Source organism: Apodemus sylvaticus, chromosome 17 (genome assembly GCF_947179515.1).
Source record: "Apodemus sylvaticus chromosome 17, mApoSyl1.1, whole genome shotgun sequence".
Taxonomy (NCBI): Eukaryota; Metazoa; Chordata; class Mammalia; order Rodentia; family Muridae; genus Apodemus; species Apodemus sylvaticus.
Window position 1 is genome coordinate 15,580,824 of NC_067488.1, and position 15,101 is coordinate 15,595,924.

The 15,101-nt window shown below is 41.6% G+C and overlaps 1 pseudogene; it reads left to right on the forward strand.

Moving 5' to 3' along the window:
- Positions 1 to 238: 238 nt before the first annotated feature.
- On the forward strand, positions 239 to 2,394 carry LOC127668108 (uncharacterized; annotated as a pseudogene).
- Positions 2,395 to 15,101: the final 12,707 nt, after the last annotated feature.

The following is a 15,101-nucleotide window of genomic DNA, read 5'->3' on the forward strand; positions in this document are numbered from 1 at the left end:
TGGCGGTAAGATTCTGTCTATTTGTCTTGGTCTCCGCTGGCCGGATTGTTTTGATGTTTTGATTCTGTTGCTTTTGGTTTGCAGTCGTCTGCAATCGCTTGAGCAAAGACTTCTCTTTGTCAATACCTGACCATCTGATTCATTTTTCTGGTGTTGGAAGTCTCGCAAGAGACATCTTTTGGTGCCGATACCTGTGTCTGTCTTGAGAGTTGTTTTTATTGTCTATGTCTCTCTGACCATGGGTCAAACTGTCTCGACCCCACTGACTTTGACACTAGACCACTGGACTGAAATTAGGACTAGGGCTCATAATCTGTCTGTTGAAGTTAAGAAAAGACCTTGGAAGACTTTTTGCTCTTCTGAGTGGCCCACCTCCGATGTCAGTTGGCCGCCGGAGGGAACTTTAGATTTGACTGTTATTTCTGCTACAATTTCAAAGACATTGTTTTTCAGAAGGGTCCAGGGTCGCACCCTGATCAAGTCCCTTATATTTTTGTCTAGGAAGGTTTAGCTCATGACCCTCCCCCTCTTGGCTTAAACCATGGACCCGCAAAAACAAACCATGCTCCCGAGTCCTGGCAGTCCACCACACTGACCAGAAAACGAAACCAAAGATGGCAGAGCCCGAACCATCGCAGAAGCCAACGGCTCCGCCTAAGATCTATCCTGAAATTGAGGACCCTCCCGAATGGACGGGAACTCCTCCTCCCTAGCCTCATCCTTTACCTCCCCAGGGCCCTCAAGGATCAGTTCAGGGTGCCACTGGTGGGGCAGCAGAAGGACTGACCGCCGGGACACGGAGCAAACAAGCTCAAAGTCCCGGGGAACCTGATTCGACTATGGCGTTACATTTGCGTGCTTACGGCCCCCCTCAAGCTGACTCTAATGTAATACAGCCCCTTTAATATTGGCCCTTTGCTTCAGCCGACTTCTACAATTGGAAAAATAACCGTGCTCCTTTTTCACAGAATCCCTCCAGCCTCACTGGTTTGATTAAGTCCCTTATGTTCTCTCACCAACCCACCTGGGATGATTGTCAGCAACTTTTGCAGGTCCTCTTCACTACCGAAGAGAAAGAGAGAATTCTGCTGGAGGCCCGAAAAAACATTCCAGGCAACAATGGCCGTCCCACCCAACTCCAGAATGAGATAGATGCTGTTTTCCCTCAGGACCGACCTAATTGGGATTACAACAAGGCCGAAGGTAGGGGGCGGCTAACAATCTATCATGGGACTCTTGTGGCAGGTCTCAAAAGTGCAGCCAGGCGCCCCACCAATTTGGCTAAGGTAAGGGAAGTTCTTCAGGGGAATAAAGAACCCCCATCAGTATTTTTAGAGAGGTTAATGGAAGCCTACAGGCGCTACACCCCCTTCGACCCAACTTTGGAGGGTCACCATGGCATGGCGGATTGCCATGGCATTTATTGGGCAGTCTGCCTCAGACATACAGAGGAGGCTGCAGTGCTTAGAAGGGCTACAGACTTTGTCTTTACAGGATTTGCTGAAAGAGGCTGAGAAAGTTTATCACAAGAGGGAGATAGGAAGAGAGAAGAGAGAGAAAAAAAAGGAACGAGAAGAAAGCGAAACTAGGTAAGATAAAAGGCATGAGAAAATTCTAACTAGGATTTTGGTCTCAGTTGTAGGTGAGAGAGAAGGATATAGAGAAAGACAGGGGCCAAGGCACACAGGGTACCTGGGCAACTCAGGGCCGAGAAGACCAAACCCAAACCCAGGAGGGTCTATGCGACAACCGTTGGCCAAAGATCAATGGGCATATTGCAAAGAAAAGGGCCATTGGGCCCGAGACTGTCCCAAAAAGAAACTGAGAGGCAAACCACTCAAGGTTCTTACTCTAGAAAATGAAGACTAGGGGAGTTGGGGCTCAGACCCCCTCCCCAAGCCTAGGGTAACTCTAACTGTGGAGGGGAACCCTGCAGACTTTCTTGTGGATACCGGAGCAGAATTCTCGGTTTTAAAGGAACCTCTAGGTAAATTAAAAGACAAGAAAACAATAGTAATAGGAGCCACCGGCCAGAAACCATATTCTTGGACCACAATCCGTTTAGTTAATCTAGGGAAAGGACAAGTGACTCACTCTTTCCTCATCATTCCTGAATGCCCTGTGCTACTCCTGGGTAGAGATTTATTGGCCAAATTGAAAGCCCAGATTAGCTTCACATCTGAAGGAGCCACTGTGGACTGGCAGACCCCAACTTCTATGGTTTTGGCATTGCAATTAGAAGAAGAGTATAGGCTGTATGAGAATCGTGGCCCTAAGAGCTCCTCTGTAGGGGACGATTGGCTAAATAAGTTCCCCCAGGCCTGGGCAGAAACCGGGGCCATGGAAGAAGCCAAAAGGGTGCCCCCCCCCCGTTGTTATTACTCTAAAAACTGAAGACACCCCTATTAGGATACGCCAATATCTTATGAGTAAAGAAGCTCGGGAAGGCATCAGACCCCCACATTCAGAGACTTTTGCAATCAGGAATTCTGAGATCCTGCCAGTCCCCATGGAACACCCCATTGTTACCAGTCAAGAAACTGGGAACAAATGATTACAGGCCAGTACAAGACCTCCGAGAAGTTAATAGGAGAGTGCAGGATATCCATCCTCCCATCCCCAATCCTTATAACTTGCTCAGTTCCTTGCCCCCAGACAGACAATGGTACAGTGTTCTTGACCTGAAGGATGCTTTTTTCTGCCTAAAGTTCATCCTAACAATCAGGCGATCTTTGCCTTCAAATGGAGGGATCCAGATACTGGACAGGCTGGACAACTAACCTGGACCAGGTTGCCACAAGGATTTAAGAATTCGCCTACCCTCTTCCATGAGGCCCTTCATCGGGATTTGGCTTTGTTCAGGTCAGAACATCCAAACCTCACTCTTCTTCAGTATGTTGATGATTTACTTTTAGTGGCAGATACTGAACAGTAATGCAGAAGGGGAACCGAAGAACTGCTAACAGAACTAGGTGCGTTGGAGTACCGTGCATCGGCCAAGAAGGCTCAGATCTGCCAGACGGAGGTCACGTACCTGGGATACACTCTAAAAGGAGGAAAACGTTGGCTGACCAAAGTCCGAAAGAGGACTGTGACACAGATTCCTGTTCCTACCACTTCACAGCAGGTGAGAGAATTCCTGGGGACCACGGGATATTGCAGGCTCTGGATCCCAGGGTTTGCTACCCTGGTGGCCCCTTTATCCTCTTACTAAGGACACAGGATTCTTTACCTGGACTCCAGAACATCAGAAAGCCTTTGAGGAGATCAAAAAGTCTTTACTTAGTGCCCCTGCTTTGGCTCTGCTGGATCTAAGTCTTTTACTCTCTATGTGGATGAGAGAGCAGGGGTTGCTTGAGGAGTCCTAACTCAGACCCTGGGGCCATGGAAATGGCCCGTAGCCTACCTATCAAAGAAGTTAGACTCAGTGGTCAGTGGGTGGCTGTCCTGCTTGAAAGCTATTGCTACGGTAGCACTGTTCCTCAAAGATGCAGATAAATTGACTTTGGGACAGCAGACAATCATAATAGCCCCCCCCCATGTCCTAGAAAGCATCATTAGGCAACCTCCAGATTGTTGGATGACTAACGCCCGCATGACCCACTACCAGAGCCTCCTACTGACTGAGAGAGTGTTGTTTGCACCCCTGGCTATCCTGAACCCTGCCACCCTACTGCCAGAAGCTGATGAATCTGCACCCATACACCAGTGTATGGACATCCTAGCAGAATAGTCTGGGACCAGGAAGGACCTCACTGATCAACCCTGGCCTTGATGCCCTAGCTGGCACACCGATGGCAGCAGCTTCGTGGTCGAAGGTAAGTGGAGAGCCGGGGCGGCGGTGGTAGATGGAAGACAGACCATCTTGGCCAGCAGTTTGCTTAAGAGGACGTCAGCTCAGAAAGCAGAATTGATTGCACTCATCCAGGCTTTGAAACTGGCCGAGGGAAAATCAGTCAACATCTACACAGATAGCAGGTACGCCTTCACCATCGCGCATGTACATGGGGCTATTTATAAGCAGAGGGGGCTACTTACATCTGCTGGATAAGACATTAAAAATAAAGAATAAATTCTAAGCTTGCTGGAGGCCATACATCTACCAAAAAAATTGGCCATCATCCATTGCCCTGGCCACCAAAAAATGACATGATGTGGTGGCCAAGGGAAACCAGATGGCAGATTCAGCAGCAAAACAGGTGGCTCAGGGGGCCATGATTCTTCAAGTCACATCCAAAAATAAAGAGACCATAGGTTATTATGACATCAGAGACACCAGCTTTAGATATATACCAGAGGACCACAAATTGAAAGAAAAGCAAAGATTGTACAGGGGTATTCCCCCTATGGGGTAGCAGAAGAAGGAAAATCTGTCCTGTCCCAAAAGGAGGGACAACACTATGTTGCTAAATTACATCAGCTGACCCACCTGGGAACTAAGAAACTTAAAGACATTGTTCTCCACTCTGATTACTATGTGATGGGACTATTTGACATTGCACAGGAGGTGGTCCAGAATTGCAAAACCTGTGCCCTGACTAATGCTGGGCACCACATGGGGATTTCTGGTAAGCGACTCCAAGGAGATAGGCCAGGAGCCTATTGGGAAGTAGACTTCACTGAAATCAAACCAGCAAAATATGGTCATAAATATTTCCTAGTTTTCATAGATACTTTTTCAGGTTGGGTAGAAGCATTCCCAACCAAAAAGGAGACAGCCAATGTTGTAGCCAAAAAGATTCTAGAAGAAATCTTTCCAAGATTTGGCATTCCTAAGGTAATTGGATCAGACAATGGCCCTGCCTTCATTGCCCAGGTAAGTCAAGGACTGGCCACTCAGCTGGGTATCAATTGGAAATTACATTGTGCCTACAGACCCCAGAGCTCAGGACAGGTAGAGAGGATGAATAGAACCTTTAAAGAGACCTTGACTAAATTAGCCTTAGAGACCAGCAGGAAGGATTGGACCACCCTCCTGCCTTTTGCGTTGTTTTGGGTGCGAAACACCCCTGGGAAGTTAAAGTTTACTCCATTCGAGCTACTCTTTGGGGGACCCCCCCCCCCTTAGCCAAAGCAGGGGGTGTTCTTGATCCTGATGCTTCTTTTTCCCAACCCCTTCTAGCCCGCTTAGAGGCTCTTGAACTTGTCAGAAAAGACACCTGGGAGCAGCTCAAGGAAGCTTACTAGCCAGGGACCACCGAAGTGCCCCACAAGTTTCAGGTGGGGGACTCTGTCCTGGACCATCGCCACTGAGCTGGGAACCTTGAAGCCAGATGGAAGGGACCCTATCTCGTGCTCCTGACCAGCCCTACTGCTGTTAAGGTTGACGGCATTCCCGCCTGGATCCACACCTCCCACGTCAAGGCCACGCTACCTGCAGCCCAAGATGGCACCTGGAAACTGGAGCATACTGATGATTCTCTTAAGTTGTGCCTTCGTCGCCTGCTCACCTCTGATGAAAAATAACAACCCTCATCAACCTATGACTCTTACATGGTAAGTACTGTCCCAAACCAGAGACATTGTCTGGAGCACCTCTAAGGTCACCCCTCTGGGGACCTGGGGCCTGATATTACTTTAGATCTCTGCCTATTAATGGCCGGGTTGGAAACATGGGATATCCCTGAGGTCAGACCTGATGACATGCCGGTGCTCTCTGAGGTTACTCATTCCCAGAGGATGGCCTCCCTAGGCTGCGCCAGACCTTGGTCTCGATGTCAGTTAAGGCTTACCAAATTTAACCACCTCAAGACGGGTGGTCCAGGCAAGAGGCTAGACAGTGTGGAGGCCTAGAACACTTTTATTGTAAAGAATGGAGCTGTGAGACCTCAGGAAATGCTTATTGGCATCCCACCTCCTCATGGGACTTAACAGTGTCCAGAAACCATTCAGGGTCTACCCAGTGCTCCCAGGGAGGAAGATGTGTGCCCACTTCTAAAGCTACCTGCAATTCAGGACCCTGCAATCCCACAGTAATCCGATTTACTTCACAGGGAAAATTATTCACTGAATGGCCTAAAGGCCGATGGTGGGGGATCCGATTCTATGTGTCTGGAATCAACCCCAGAGTATTGTTCCAAATATGGCTAAAAATAGAAAAACCCCCAACAGTTCCTGTGGGACCCGCCGGTGTTCTAGCAGAACAAGGTCCTCCTAAGACACCGGGGAGAGCCCAGCCATTGCCTTCCCCTCCTCCAATCACAGAGACCCCGATCCCTACTGCTATGCCTCCCTCAAGGACAGCTCTACCTGCTCCTACAACAGGAGATAGACTTTTTAATTTGATCCAAGGGGCCTTCACAGCCCTCAGTGTCACCAATCCTGATGCTACTGCATCCTGCTGGCTTTGCCCCCCTTATTATGAGGGGACTGACATTCCAGGTACCCCAACCAGCACCATGGATCATAATCAATGCCCCTGGGGAGCAAAAAGCAAACTCACTCTTACTGAAGTTTCTGGTTCTGGGCTTTGTATAGGAAGGGTGCCCCCTACCCACCAACATCTTTGTAACATCTCCATGACTCTTAACATCTCAAAGGCAGATCAGTACCTATTACCCAGTAATAACAGCTAGTGGGCATGCAATACTGAGCTCACCCCCTGTGTATCCACTTCTGTTTTTAATCAGTCCAAAGATTTCTGTGTTGATTCAGCTAGAACCCCATGTCTATTACTATTCTGAAGAAGTGGTCATAGAAGCTTATGATACTGAATTAAAATGAGTCAGAAGAGAACTGGTTTCTCTTACTCTAGCAGTCATGCTGGGGTTAGGCTTGGCAGCAGGCATAGGGACAGGGACCACTGCCCTAATCAAGGGACCCCAGGATTTACAACATGGCCTTGACACTCTGCAGGCCGCTATGGATCAGGATTTACAGGCCATCCAGGATTCAGTTACTAAACTAGAAGATTCCCTTACCTCCCTATCAGAAGTGGTCATGCAGAATAGGAGAGGATTAAATCTATTATTCCTTAAAGAAGGAGGGTTATGTGCAGCGCTTAAAGAAGAATGTTGTTTCTATGTTGACCATTCAGGGGATATCAGGGACTCCATGAGTAAACTTAAAGAAAGACTTAACAAGTGCAGGCTTGAGAGAGAGAGCACCCAAAACTGGTATAAAGGGTGGTTTACTAAGTCTCCATGGATGACCACTTTGTTCTCAGCCCTTATGGGTCCTTTGATGATTCTACTACTCCTGCTCACCATAGGGCCTTGCATAATAAATAGATTAATTGCTTTTGTTCGCCAGAGAGTTAGTGCTGTTCAGATCCTGATGCTTTGCCAACAATATCAACAACTAGGGCAAACCAATTCAGAATCCATAGAACCAGAATCAGACCTTTAGTTCTAAGATTAGAACTATTTATTAGAGGGAGTGGGGATGAGAGACCCCCAACTCAAAAATGCAAAAATTTTTAGGCCCCTAACAAACAAGCCTCTGAGGTCAAGTACACCCTGACCTCGGAAATAGCTGGCATTTGCTTAACTGATCCTAAGCCGCCCTGTTTCAGGAACTAGCTGACCAAAAAGAATGCCTGAATGACTTGCCTTGTCACTATCTTTACAATGTTTAACCCCGAGGATGTTTGTTCCAGATACTCTCTAACCCTCCTTAAGGCATAAACTATTGCCTGACTTCCTCATTCTATACTTCCCCATTCCATGCATAATTTGTCCTCCACCCCTTGCCTGGTGAATTGTGTCCTGCACCCCTTGCCTTGTGAATTCTTTTCTTTTTCCTCCACTGCCTGCCTTGTAATTTTTCCCTTTTAATACCCCTGACTCCAGTTACTGGGCGTCGATCTCCTCTAGCCCTGCATGGTTACAAGACGACCCTAGTTCACTGGTTTCTCCCGAATAAACCTCATGCATTTGCATCAAGAACAGTCTCCTGTGAATTCCTTGGGTGTCATTTCATCCTGAGATTTGAGTGAGGGTCTCCCCTCATCAGGGGTCTTTCACTTTCACCCATCATATGTGACTATCCAACAAATCTGTTACAGCACTCACTGTCTACCTTCTGTTGGGGTTGTGGGTGGCTGGGTCAGCCACCAGGACCTCTGCTTTGGTCTTACAAGGGGAAAATTATCATAGTCTGAGGGCAGCCATTGATTCACAGAAACTTCCATCAGTCACCTTCAAGAATCACTGACTTCATCATAATAAGTAGTATTGCAGAATAGGAGTGCTATGTGCTGCCTTAGCTGAGGAGTGTAGCCTTTACATAGACCATCCAGGGTTGTTAAAGAGTCAGTGGCCAAGGTAAGGGATGGGGTAGCCAAGTGGAAGAGAGAGAGAGAGAGAGAGAGAGAGAGAGAGAGAGAGAGAGAGAGAGAGAGAGAGAGAGAGAGAGAGAGAACAGATTCAGGGCTAGTTTGGGTCTTGGTTTAACTCTTTCTCTTGGTAAAAAACACCCTCATATCCTCCATTTTAGGACCCCTAATTGTTCTACAGTTATAGTTGACTTTTGACCCCTTTATTTTGGACCACTTGGTTGCTGTTGTTGATGAGCACATGTGTACAATACAGCTAATGATCTTAAAGCTGAGATACAAAGAACTAGGTGCATGGTACAGAACTAGGTACAGAACACCAGGAGTATGGGCTATCAGAATACCAGCAATAGCTTCAGGATTGAAGTATGCACAAAGAAAACAGGGAATGAAGAGATCAGAAACTTTAGAAAATTCCACCAGACCCTTCCCCTCCTGAAAGAGAAAGGTCATAAAGAACATAGGAACCTCCCATCCTCTGGAAGGGAAGTACTGTTTACATTCTTCAGATCACAGGGCGGTCCCTGTGGGTAGAGGCGTCCTGGAGTTATTATGAGACTGTTGACCACCTAACTCATTCCCTATGGATCAATGAGTTTAAAAGTCACAGTGTTCTGCCAATCATGTTTTGTCTAATGGCGACTTTCCTGAGGAGTTTATAAATGCCTACTGGAGGCTGAGCAAGCCAGGGGAAGCAAGCCAGTAAGAACTATCCCTCCATGGCCTCTGCATCAGCTCCTGCTTCCTGACCTGCTTGAGTTCCAGCCCTGACCTCCTTTGGTGATAAACAGCAATTTGGAAGTATAAGCTGAATAAACCCTTTCCTCCACAACTTGCTTCTTGGTCATGATGTTTGTGCAGGAATAGAAACCTCGAGTAAGACAGGACACATGCTCCAATATGTTCATAACAGCCCTATTTATAATAGCCAAAGCTGGTAAGAACCCAGATGTCCCTCAATGAAGGAATGGATACGGAAAATGTGTTATATACACACAACGAAGTACTATTCAGCCATTAAAAAACAATAATTTCATGAAATTCTTAGACAAATGGATGGAACTTAAGAATGTCATCTTAAATGAAGTATCCCAGTCTCAAAAGAACACTCATGGTATGCACTCACTGATAAGTGGATATTTGTCTAGAAGCTTGGAATACCCAAGACACAATTCACATATCAAATGATGCCCAAGAAGAAGGAAGGAGTGGCCCCTGGTTCTGGAAAGGATCAGTGCAGCAGTGTAGGGGATTACCAGGACAGGGAAGTGGGAGGGCATGGACTGGGGAACAGGGGAGGGAAGAGTGGGAAGGGACTTTTGGGAAGGGGGGATGAAGGAAAGGGGAAATCATTTGAAATGTAAATAAAGAATATATCACATAAAAAATAAAATTCAAAGTTAGAATCCAAAAAAATAAATAAATAAATAAATGCCTGCTGGATGGGTTGCACACATGGTTGTTCTCTCTCCACGTGCAGGGAAACCCCAACTTGTTGGAACAATAATACCTCTTGCTTTTTGCATCGATTTCTGACTCCACATTTTTCACTCAAGAGGTCCCCAGTAAGCTAAGGCTCACCAGAGTCTTACACAATTAGCTATTTGGGAAAATAATATTCCTTTCTAAATATGTAAATTTTCCAATCTAATACTATATTCACTGATGCTTTAGCTGGGTAGTGTTGGTGCATGCCTTAAATCCCAGCACTTGGGAGACAGAGGCAGGCAGATTTCTAAGCTCAACGCCAGCCTGGTCCATAGAGTGAGTTCCAGGACAGCCAGGGCTATGCAGAGAAATCATGTATAGAAAAAAAAAATTCCAAAAAGATTTTAACTCCTTAATTTTTTTTTAATCTCTCAGGAACTTGTATATTTTATGTAGTCAAATCTAAACAGAGTTGGGTTGTAGTCTTAAGAGTAAGAAATGTTAACTCAGGTAGTTATTTTGGGATTTTTTCTTTAAATTTTGCCATTAGCTATTTCTTTCAAAAGATGAATTTTTAAAAATAATTATAAAGTGCTTGGAATATATACTTACCTTATTTAAAAACATTTAAATTTTATTAAACAGCAATCTCTGCATATTCTTAAGAGAGAAAATATTTTGTCTGTATTAGTATCATCTTCCTTGATCTGTCTATGTGACATAGATATTTGGAGCTGAATTATATAAAACCTGAATTAAGAGAAAGAATGAGTACAAAACTATTAGAAATAGATAAATATATTTATATATGTGGTTTTTATACTTATGAGTTTCAATTGCAGAATCTTCACAGAAAATTCATTTTATTTAATAAATATTTTTATAATGAGACTTAGTTGCTTGGATGACTATGTTTTATAAATATAAACATCTATGTGTGTCCATATTCCTCAGAACACTTAAGCTCTGAAACTCTAATCCATAGTTGGATAAAATAAAGAATGGTTCCTTATGGATATGGTGAAGATATGAGTACAAAATCCTGATGACTATTTTAACACAGACAAAAAGATGGCCAAAACCCAGAAAGACCTTAAATATGCTAGAACTACTGGTGTCTCAGGCTTGGATTTACTGCATCTTAAATTGTGCATGATGGAGCTGATGAAGCCATTCCTCTATAGTATTCGATCAGAGCAACCTGAGCTGATTACAATATATAGCACACAGGTTTTCAACATATAATTGGTTCATAAGAAGATTTACCTTCAAAATAATGCTTTAAAAGTTTAAATATTTCTTTACTGTATGAAAATAAGAAGACCAGTTTTCTGAGGAAATGCCAGACTGATTTCCATAGTGGTTGTACCATCTTGCAATCCCACCAGCAGTGGAGGAGTGTTCCTCTTTCTCCATATCCTCACCAATACAAGCTGTCTCCTGATGTTTTTTAATCTTAGCCTTTCTGACTGGTGTGAGATGAAATCTCAGGGTTGTTTTGATTTGCATTTCTCTAATGACTAATGATGTTGCATAATGACTAATAATGCATTTTTAAGGTGCTTCTCAGCCATCCAAATTTCTTCAGGTGAAAATTCTTTGTTTAGATATGTACCCCATTTTAATAGGGTTATTTGTTTCCCGGGGGTCTAACTTCTTGAGTTCTTTGACTATATTGGATATAAGCCCTCTATTGAATGTAGGGTTGGTGAAGATCTTTTCCCAATTTGTTGGTTGCCGTTTTGTCTTTTTGACAGTGTCCTTTCTGGGGGACCCTGCTATACCTCTCCTGGGCATATACCCCGAGGATTCCCTGGCATGCAATAAAGACACATGTTCCACTGTGTTCATAGCAGCCTTATTTATAATAGCCAGAAGCTGGAAAGATGTCCCTCAATGGAGGAATGGATAAAGAAAATGTGGGATATTTATACAATGGAATACTACTCAGCAATTAAAAACAATGAATTCATGAAGTTTTTAGGCAAATGGTTGGAACTGGAAAATATCATCCTAAGTGAGGTAACCCAATCACAAAAGAATACACATGGAATGCAACCACTGATAAGTGGATATTAATTAGCCCAGAAGCTCAAGACACAATTAGCACATCAAATGACTCCCATGAAGAAGTAAGGAGAGGGCCCTGATCCTGGAAAGACTTGATCCAGCATTGTAGGAGAGTACCAAGACAGAAAAAAAGGAGGGAGATAATTGGAGAATTGGTGGAGAGAAGAGTGCTTATGGGACATATGGGGAGGGGGGAACCGGGAAAGGGGAAAGCACTTGGAATGTAAACAAAGATTTTAGAAAATAAAAAAAAAATAAGAAGGCATGTAACTCATGATTTTTTATATGTGTTTGTTTTTATTTTATTTATCTTTATTTTAAATTGAAAGTAGAGTCTTCTCTCATACAATGTATCCACACCTTGTTGGAAAAAAACAATACCTTCCAATGTTATTCTTTGATTGCCTCACATGGAAAGAACAAATGACCTGATATCATAATGAACTGTTTTTCTGTTTAAGGTCCTTGATAACACAAATTTACTGTTGCTTTGTCATTGTTTGCAGAGTTTCCTGCTAATGGATCTAACACATCAATAATTATCATCACGTCTTATAAGCGCAAACACACAAACACAGACACACAGACACACAGACACACACACACATACACACTCAAAATTGCTATCAAAACTGAGACAAATTAATTTAGCACAATAGTCATCTGATATAATTGAAAAGTCATATTTTCCACAGTACTATGTTTAAAAGCCTTCTGAAATTACCCTAATATATTTATATTTTCAGGAATATTGTCTCAAATGCTGTCTCTTTTGTGAAGTAGAGCTGATGATTTTCAGCTAAGTTTTGGCTTCTGGTTTTCAAATAGTGAGAAGTATCCCTCAGCACCACCTGAGATTATGTTGATTACAATAAATATTTTTGATAAATCCAACATCTTTCTCCTAGGAAACAACTTGTGTGAAATATTTATATTCAACAACAATTACATATTAAAACATAGTTTCAAGGAGCTGATTGATACCGAGAACTTAGAGAAATAATATAAGAAATGTTTGCCAATAAAACTAGAAAAAAAGATATTATTATATGGTACATAAATACACTAAATCCATTTAATGTGATGATGCTTGTCTTTCTGTTTATAATGGCAACAATTTTTCCACAGAAATAGGAGGAATAAATATTTGTCCTTCAACACGAAATATATATATACATATATATATATATTGAATTGTTTTAATTCATTAAAAAAACAGAGCAATAAACTAGTAAGCTATTCATTTTCAGCCATGAGAATAACAGACAAATTAATCAAAAAAGGGTTAGCTCACTGAGACATTTCAGGCTCTAAATCTTGCAAGAAATGTTTAAGTATCTAATGATCTACCAAGTTACCAAGAGGGAATCCAAAAGTTGATCAGTAAAGAAAGAATTTACATAGGCAATACACAAAACATTTATAAATTAGGAAAATAAGTAGTAGTCAGAGTAGTATGGGCCTCACCAAGGCAAAATCACTTTACACTCCATTGAATAAAATGATTATAAAGAGATGATAGGTGCTCAAGGTTGAAGAGAAAATAGGAAATTGAATATTTCCTGGGTGGGAATATTGGAAATTATTATATTTATGGGACAATAAAATAATAATTATCAATAGGTAAGCATGATATATATGATTAATAATATGACTCACAATTATGGACTCCATGTCTTTCAGAGTGATTTTTTGAGTGGTTTGAGCAAAGTAGATGAAAGTAGTTGATATTAATTATTAAAGAATAAATTACAATATTTCTAAGAGTGCTTGAAATAAAATGTCATAATCTGATAAACTGTAATAGAGGTACAAATAGAAGCATACATGATCCTTTAAAACACTTCTCTTCACTGTTTTTCAGAAAAGACTAGAAGATGATTGATTATAATAGCCTTCTTTAAGATCCTGGAAACAATTGATACAACATTTGAAATTATTTATCACCATGATTATATTACACAATAACTATTAAATGTGTTTTCCCTAAGTTATTGGTATAGTAAAATCAATAGTCACCAAATGATATGTTGTTTGTGTACAATATTTAAACTTACAATGCTCATACCACATTCTTCTTAGAAGGTGTTTTAATTCTCCTATATTTAGAATTGTTTTTTTTCTGGTTATTAAAAAGTTTTTTTCTAGGTATGTTGTTTTCCTTTAAATAACCACATGTGAATTCACTGTGGTGTCACACAGCTAATTTAGATGTATTTGATTAAAGTGGGAAAAAAGAGAAAACCTTAAAAATGGACACAAACATTCACTGTTTCAAATGTGTTTTTAAGGATATTTCATAGTCTGAGGCATAACCCCAAAAATATTATAATCCTATGCAAAGAAAGAAGAAAGTTAGATATACTGAGAGAAAGAGTGGAGAGAAACAAAATAATGTTTTATAAACTGACCCAAACAAAAAAAAATATACTGTATCAAATAGTACACTTCAACTAGAGCAGGCCTTTGGAAAAGCTTATAAATAGTGTGTCATATTATGAAATACTATTAATTTCATTATTTTGTCTGAATTTATATTCCAAAATAATAGATGTGTACATATGTGCCTACACATACACACACACACACACACACACACACACACACACACACACACATACACACAGACATATATAATACATAGTCAACAAAAGTCTGAGTCTGGACCAGTAGACTGGTGAGGAATTCCTAATGCTAGAATATCATAATAGGATTAAAAGTAGCAGGACAAAGGTAAGTGTACATTTGCAGGACAATATACACTGCAAAGGTCAAGTGCAGTTCTGCTTCTGAAGCTTTGTCAGTTTGCAGTTGGAATATACACGGTCCCAAATATAGAAATAAAACAAGATGAAAGAGAGAGTTTCCCCAGGTTAGGATGTTAGAGGAAAAGAAATAGGAATATGTTGGTCACATGAATTTTAGCTAAGAGTAAAGAAAGTCACTATACTTTTCATTTAAATCCAAAAATTTCTGAAACTCAGAAAGGAAGTATGCAAATAAATTAGAAAATTATATTTTATAAGTATATGTTGATAAACTAAAAAACTTTTAGTACTACTTAAAGTGATTTCAAATCTTTCATTTGCCTTGAATAAAAATTCTAATTTTAAATGGGCATGTATCTATTGCCACCTTACAGAATAATTTTCAGAGTTAAAATGCATTGATTTTTACTGAATCACTTTCATTCTTTGAAAGTTAATATTATGTTAATAAAGACAAGAAGTCTATATTTAATTTTTTTTCAATTGCTTTTAAACTAGCTTTCTTTTTTCTCTTTTTTTATTCGATATAATTTATTTACATTTCAAATGATTTCCCCTTT